The sequence below is a fragment of the Sinocyclocheilus rhinocerous genome, unplaced genomic scaffold, assembly GCF_001515625.1.
Source record: "Sinocyclocheilus rhinocerous isolate Xijiao unplaced genomic scaffold, SAMN03320098_v1.1 scaffold2850, whole genome shotgun sequence".
In the NCBI taxonomy this organism is placed as follows: domain Eukaryota; kingdom Metazoa; phylum Chordata; class Actinopteri; order Cypriniformes; family Cyprinidae; genus Sinocyclocheilus; species Sinocyclocheilus rhinocerous.
The window spans coordinates 88,627-95,433 of NW_015643753.1; the positions used below are offsets into that span (position 1 = coordinate 88,627).

The window sequence follows — 6,807 nt, forward strand, 5'->3', positions numbered from 1 at the left end:
AGTAAAAGAAAAGAGATGAAAGCAGCAGCAAAGGAAGTCAGCGGGAGTCGAGAGATTTCATTGATACTTGGGGAAACACTTCAGTTGAAGCAAAACTCTAGGGAACGAAACACAGTTTAGGCAAATTAGTTTTGCAATCTGCGATTACCTAAACTTCTCTTGTTTTTGCCAAAATGCACGTGACGGTAGAGTTTTGGAAATCATGAGCAGGTCATTTTTGGGCGGGTGGGATCACGCTGATCGTAGATGTGGAGAAGTGAAAGATCTAAGCCAAAAAATCGTAACAGAGCATTAGAGGCTGTAATGGGAACACAGAGAGATGGCAGAACATCAGACGAACTCTATTAGATGAGCCGCAACTGACTCGACCTCCTGCAAGAGGTGGTTTTGTTTACACGCACATTATTTTATTAAACTGAAAAATATGTTGAAACAAACACACGTCAAAACTTCCAACATATGTAACATAGATAACATTGATATTTGATTATTCCACTCTATTTTTAATATTCTGTTTAAGTCTGATTAAGTATGGCTTTGTTTAAGGTGTGCATTTCTCACAGTACCTGGTGTGTGTTCGGGTGTTTGTTTGTTTTTTATTTTCCTTTGTATGGTTAGTTCACGTATAGCGTACTATTTGTATAGGCCTACAGTTTGTGGGATTTTGTTTTGTTTTGTATTTTCTGAAAAACTGTTATAAATAAAAGATATATAAAAACACTTCCAACATATTATACTAAATACATGTTTTTCATGAATTTGCTCACCAATGGATCCTTTTTGCAGTGAATGGGTGCCGTCAGAATAAAGTGAACTGAAGTGACATGTGGCCAAGTATGGTGACCCATACTCAGAATTTGAAAGTGAATTGAAGTGACATGTGGCCAAGTATGGTGACCCATACTCAGAATTTGTGCTCTGCATTTAACCCATCCAGGTGCACACACACAGTAGTGAGTAGTGAACAAACACACACGCACACACACACCTGGAGCAGTGGGCAGCCATATTGCTGCGGCGCCCAGGGAGCAGTTGGGAATTGGTGCCTTGCTCAAGGGTCTCACCTCAGTCGTGGTATTGAGGGGGAAGAGAGCTCTGTACATTCACCCCACCCACCGACAATCCCTGCCGGACCTGAGACTCGAACCCGCGACCTTCGGGTTACAAGTCCGACCAGTCAAAGAGTCCAAACAGCTGATAAAAACTTCACAATAATCCACAAGTAATCCACACCACTCCAGTCTATCAGTTAACATCTGGAGAAGACAAAAGCTGAAACAAATCCAGCATTAAGGTGTTTTTAACTTCAAACCGTTGCTAAAATACGAGTCCATAATCCATAATAACGCTTCCTCCAGTGAAAAAAGTGTTCTGGTCTGAATCAGGAGAGAAATCTGCACAGATCAAGCACTGTTTACAAGCCAAAACAGTCCAGAACAGCTTGAAACAAATATGTGGCTGGATATAGGCTTAGATCTCTGCCACAATCTGAGTTTTGTGGAGAAAATGTTCGTTTCGCAAAGAGAAAAGTATTTCAAAGCACGAAAATCAATTTAGCATTTAAAATACGTTTTTGGATTTGGGCAGACCTTCTCTTTTGCGCGTGCAGTGTTTCACTAGCTTGCTCCCTTGATGCCCGCCCTCAGTGCTGTCTAAATGCCAACGGCTCGCTTGCTCAACACAACCCAGCGTTACAATATGCCATAATTCCAGCCAATCAGAGACGAGGCTGCTAAATTATGATTGGCTGCCTTGACAACCAATCACAACATTCCTTGCATTACCTCGACAGCAAAAGAGGAAATATACAGTGCATGCATAATTATTATGCAAGTTGATATTCTGATTATATTTTTTTCCAAGCACATTTTACCAATTCCAAACGACATCAATCTTAATAACTACTATTAATCTTGTATTTAATCACTTATAATTATATATAATTATATATTTCTTTTTTTCTTTTCTTCTCCAGACATTAACTGATGGACTGGAGTGCTGTGGATTACTTGTGGATTATTGTGATGTTTTTATCAGCTGTTTGGACTCTCATTCTGACGGCACCCATTCACTGCAGAGCATCCATTGCTGAGACACTGATGCAATGCTACATTTCTCCAAATCTGATGAAGAAACAAACTCATCTACATCTTGGATGGCCTGAGAGTGAGAACATTTTCAGCACATTTTCATTTTTGGGTGAACTATTCCTTTAAAGAATATTGTCATCCTTTACTCGTTGTGGCATTAATGTAACATGACTATTTTCAACCATGAATCATTTTTTACATCAAACTCCTGTCAATATCAAAAGGAGTTATGATGTTTTGAAGTTGTTCTTTTAGCGCACTTTTTTTTTCTGGATAAAAAGCCATTTCTTCAGGGTGAAATTTTCTGACATTTCCATAAGTTTTGGATCATTGGATTCAGTGGAAATACTGAGGTTTATGATTTTAAAGCATTACGCTGAGTTTTCTCCTCAGGCTATGAGCAGATCTGATGTGAAACAGCTTCATAAATGCATTCTGTATTAATGACGGTCTCATCACATTTTCATTGCTTTTTATGGTTTTACAATAGTTTAGGACAGTTTTTTTCTTTCATCCATTACAGCAGACCTAAAAGTATTTGGACATTAAGCCGCATTAAGTGTCTGAATGTCACTGCATCCAATGATAAAATGACACTCGTTTTGATATTTTCTAAAGCAATGCCATTCAGACATTTTTAGTCAGTCAACATGAAATCAACATGAATTTTCATCATCTTCTTATACAGACACTTTTAAAATTATAAAATAAGTATTTCTTTGAATATCCTGGTTTAATCAAAATACATAAGATTATTAAAGTAAAGAGCCCGGTCTCATGAAAATGCGTATAAATAGTACGCCAAATAAAAACGAAAACTCGTGGTATTAATACGCAAAAATGGACTTTGGCGTGCATATGATACGCATGTGTTTGGCGTGCATATAATACGCAGTTTTCGCGTGCATATGATACGCATCTACCCCACAACCCTAAACCTACCCATCGCGTAGCATATACACGCCAAAGTCCATTTTAGCGTATCAATACCACGAGTTTTCGTTTTTATTTGGCGTACTATTTATACACACTTTCATGAGATGGGGTTGAAGTAAAATAGGTTATGAAAAATGTATCAAGATTAAGAGAGTTTTTGCTTAAAACAAGAAAAATACATTTTTCAAGAAAACAAGTAGACATAATATCAAATGCATTTTGCTTCGAGTAAATGTATATTGATTTATGAAAGTTTCGATATTTTTACTGGAAAACAAGTCAAAAATATTGAGGAACAAAATATTTTTTTGTAATAAAAGCACACCTAAAAATGAACAAAATGGTTTAGACATTTTAAAAAAGCTTAATTATAAAAATACACAACAAAATTACTTAATTTTTTTTTAAATGAAAGTAGAATATAAAATAATAATTTCAAATGATTATTAAAAATTATAATAGTATCTTAATGATATGAAAATAACACTGGATGGGCTTGAAATGTATAAAATCAAAATCTGTATGTGCACTAATATTAATGCAAATACTAGATTCATTTTGTAAATACTTTTGTACTCTTATTTTTAATTAGGTTTTATTTTTAGATTTTATGATTTCTTTTTTTGTTTGTTTTAATTTTGTTTCGTTATTTTAGCAAGTAAACTTTACGAAACTTTATTATTTTTAAAATATTTTGTTAGTTAATGTTTATTTCAAGTAACAAAAATTTATTTTTTTATGGTTTTAGTTGTAGTTAACTCTACACTGAAGTCATCTGAAGTTTCTAATAACTCACTGAAGACTGAATTATTTTTCGCACACATAAGTGGATGTTTTGCTCATCCCAGATCTCTCTTCTGTCCTGTCAGAGAGTTTGTTTTGGTCAGCAGCAGCTCCAGCATTAGCAAACATCACCGGGGACAGCGGCCCGTCACAAACATCAGCCGCTGTGATCGACTCACTTGACACTTCCCAGTCTCAGATCTCCAGCCACAGTAACACATCAAAGTGGCTTTCTCTTTGATATAAAATGTTCAGTCATGCAGCGAGAGGCTGAATATCAATTTCCTTTAGTTTGGCATTGTGTTGAATGTGGGTGGCGGACCAAGCGTTACAGGCTTCGGGGAGCTCACATTACAATAAAAAAAAAGCAAAAATATAATTGTCAGTTTAAAATGCAACCAATAATATGTTCATTTTAACCTTAATTATAATAATTAATTCTTGCATGGAAGTTACTAACTGAAAATAAGTCTAGAAGTTGCTGAAATAATGTTTTGCCATCCTGCGCTTTAATAGCAGATGTTAGGCAGATTATTTTTTTTTTAAGTGTTAAAAAAAAAAAAGACAACAAATTACTCATCCCATGACGCATCTTAAATGATAAACATTGTATTGCTTTTTTTTTTAAATGTGTTTTACAATAATAGTTGATTTTAAGATTGTTTTACTTTTATTTTATGTAAAAAAAAAAAAAAGTCTAATTTTTATTGTCCTGGGATTTTGGCTTATGTCTAAATAAAATATATTAAATATATAAAAATTAAGTATGGTCTTTATATTAAATAATCTTTTAATTTTGTGTGACTTTTTTTTTTTTTTTTTTTTTTTTTGGAAAAAATATTAAAAACATAAATTTAAAAATAAAATGATTTGCAATGACTTTTTTTTTTTTTTTTGTCTTTGGAAAAAAATAGATTAATATTAAATCAATAAATAATATTAAATCAAATAAATGAATATTTTTATTTAACAAGGATGCATTAATCTGATCAAAACATTTAAAACATATATTTATAATATTACAAAAGATTCATAAAACTAATAAAAATAATTACTAAAATGTTAACTAAAATTAAAAAATCTAATTTAAAATATGAACAATAACTAAAATGGTATAATGGAAATACATAATAAATGAGCAGTAAATCAGCATATTAGAATGATTTCTGAAGATCATGTGACACTGAAGACTGGAGAAATATTGCTGAGAATTCAGTTTTGATCACAGCAATCAATTACATTTTACAATATATTCACATAGAAAACAGCTATTTTAAATTGTAATAATATTTCACAATATTACAGCTTTTACTGCATTTTCGATCAAATTAATGAAGCCTTGGTGAGCAGAAGACACCTTCAAAAATATTTGTAAAAAATCTTGCGACCCCAAATTTAAGAAACGTAATTATATATCTATTTATCAAAGCAAGAAGTAGCCATCATGTGCAGATAATAATGCATATGCAAATGCAGTTAGCGTTAATTAGCATTATTCTGTAATAATGGGGAATTTGTTCCTCTAATGAAGCATGTTGACGACACCCTGCACATGTGTGTTTGTGTGTGTGTGTGTGTGTGATCTAAGCGCAGTGTGTAGTGGACACAGAAGAGCCTTTAAAACAGCAGGGCTCCGATTGGAGTCTGATTCATTATGTATGAAGACGACCACGCGAGCTGAAACAGAACAGCCTTGGGAAATCATTGTGCGCTAGACTGCCATTTCCTCCCTCAAATCCTCACAACATGCAAGTCCAGTGTTTTAAATAGCTAAATGCACTCAAATCTAGGCTGGACATAATTAATACTAATTACTTGACCTAAAAACACTTCAAAAATAAGTCCGACTGAGAAAAGCCATTTCAAAGTTTCTGTGGCTCTTCTTTTCCATCTGTACATTGTTTTGTGGCGTAATGCATGCGCGTTATTTCTCCAGGGATCTTTACAGAAAGTGTCCTGTCCTCACTTTGCCTTTTTACTTCATTTTTTTTTAACTTCTATTGGCTTTCTGGGTCCCTAATCTGAAGGGTCGAACACAACCGAGGACACTTTAGAGAAAGAAATGCACTATGCAGACTGAAACACCTCAAAATGACTAAAAACAGAGGTGTTTTCAGACAGGGCTCGTGTTTTTGTGTCCTCTGTGCCATGTTTTTGGGATGTAGATTACCTACACCTGAGTCCATGCGCTCATTTACATTGAATGAAACAGCAGTTCTCATCTGGACAGAAAAACCACGTAACACTTTTATTTAATTTTTTTGTTTTAGTTGCTATAATAAACCGGGTCTGAATGACTATTCTCATCCAGTAAAAATGTGTGATATAACCAACATAATGTGTCATAAATATGGATTTCATCAATTTTAAATTAAACATGCACCCAAACTGACTTTCTTAATTGGCATTCCTGGTTTTATTGAGAATGACTCATCAGTGCATGTAAATATTAAGAGAAAAATGCCTTCTTACCTGAAATCTTTCATCAAAATGCATGATCTTGTTCCAGCTCTGAAATGACTTTTCTTTTCATTGACGTCATCGATCTGCTGGTCAAAGAGAGACACATTCCTGATGGACGTCCTGCTCCAGATCTATGAATATCCTTATGCAAGTAAAACGAGAAGAAAATGCTGTTTTAATATCATCATCACGATCAAAAGTTAGAGATCAGTATGCTTTTTCTTTTTTATGAAATTAATACTTTTAATCAAGTTCTCATCTGGACAGAAAAACCACATCAGGTCCGACTATATTCATATTCATAAGTCAAAAAAACACATGGAGTCTGAATCAGGGTTATTTTAGTATCATATTTTTGTTACTATTTTAAATTTAGCTAATTATAATTATATTTTTAATATTAAAGTTTTTTTTATTATATTATATTATTATATTTTTATATTTACTCTATTAAAATTTTTATTACATTTTTATTTTAATATTACATTTAAATTTAAATTTTAGTTATTATTATTTCAGTTTACAAACTGATTAG

General features: G+C 33.2%; 1 long non-coding RNA gene across 1 annotated transcript in view; it reads right to left on the minus strand.

Annotated features, from left to right (window-relative positions):
- Positions 1 to 6,807, minus strand: part of LOC107757687 (uncharacterized) — a 15,704-nt gene that overhangs the window by 8,253 nt on the left and 644 nt on the right. The window contains exon 2 of the long non-coding RNA XR_001641957.1: positions 149 to 265. This is a non-coding gene — a long non-coding RNA (uncharacterized LOC107757687). The remainder of the gene's footprint in view (positions 1 to 148; positions 266 to 6,807) is intronic.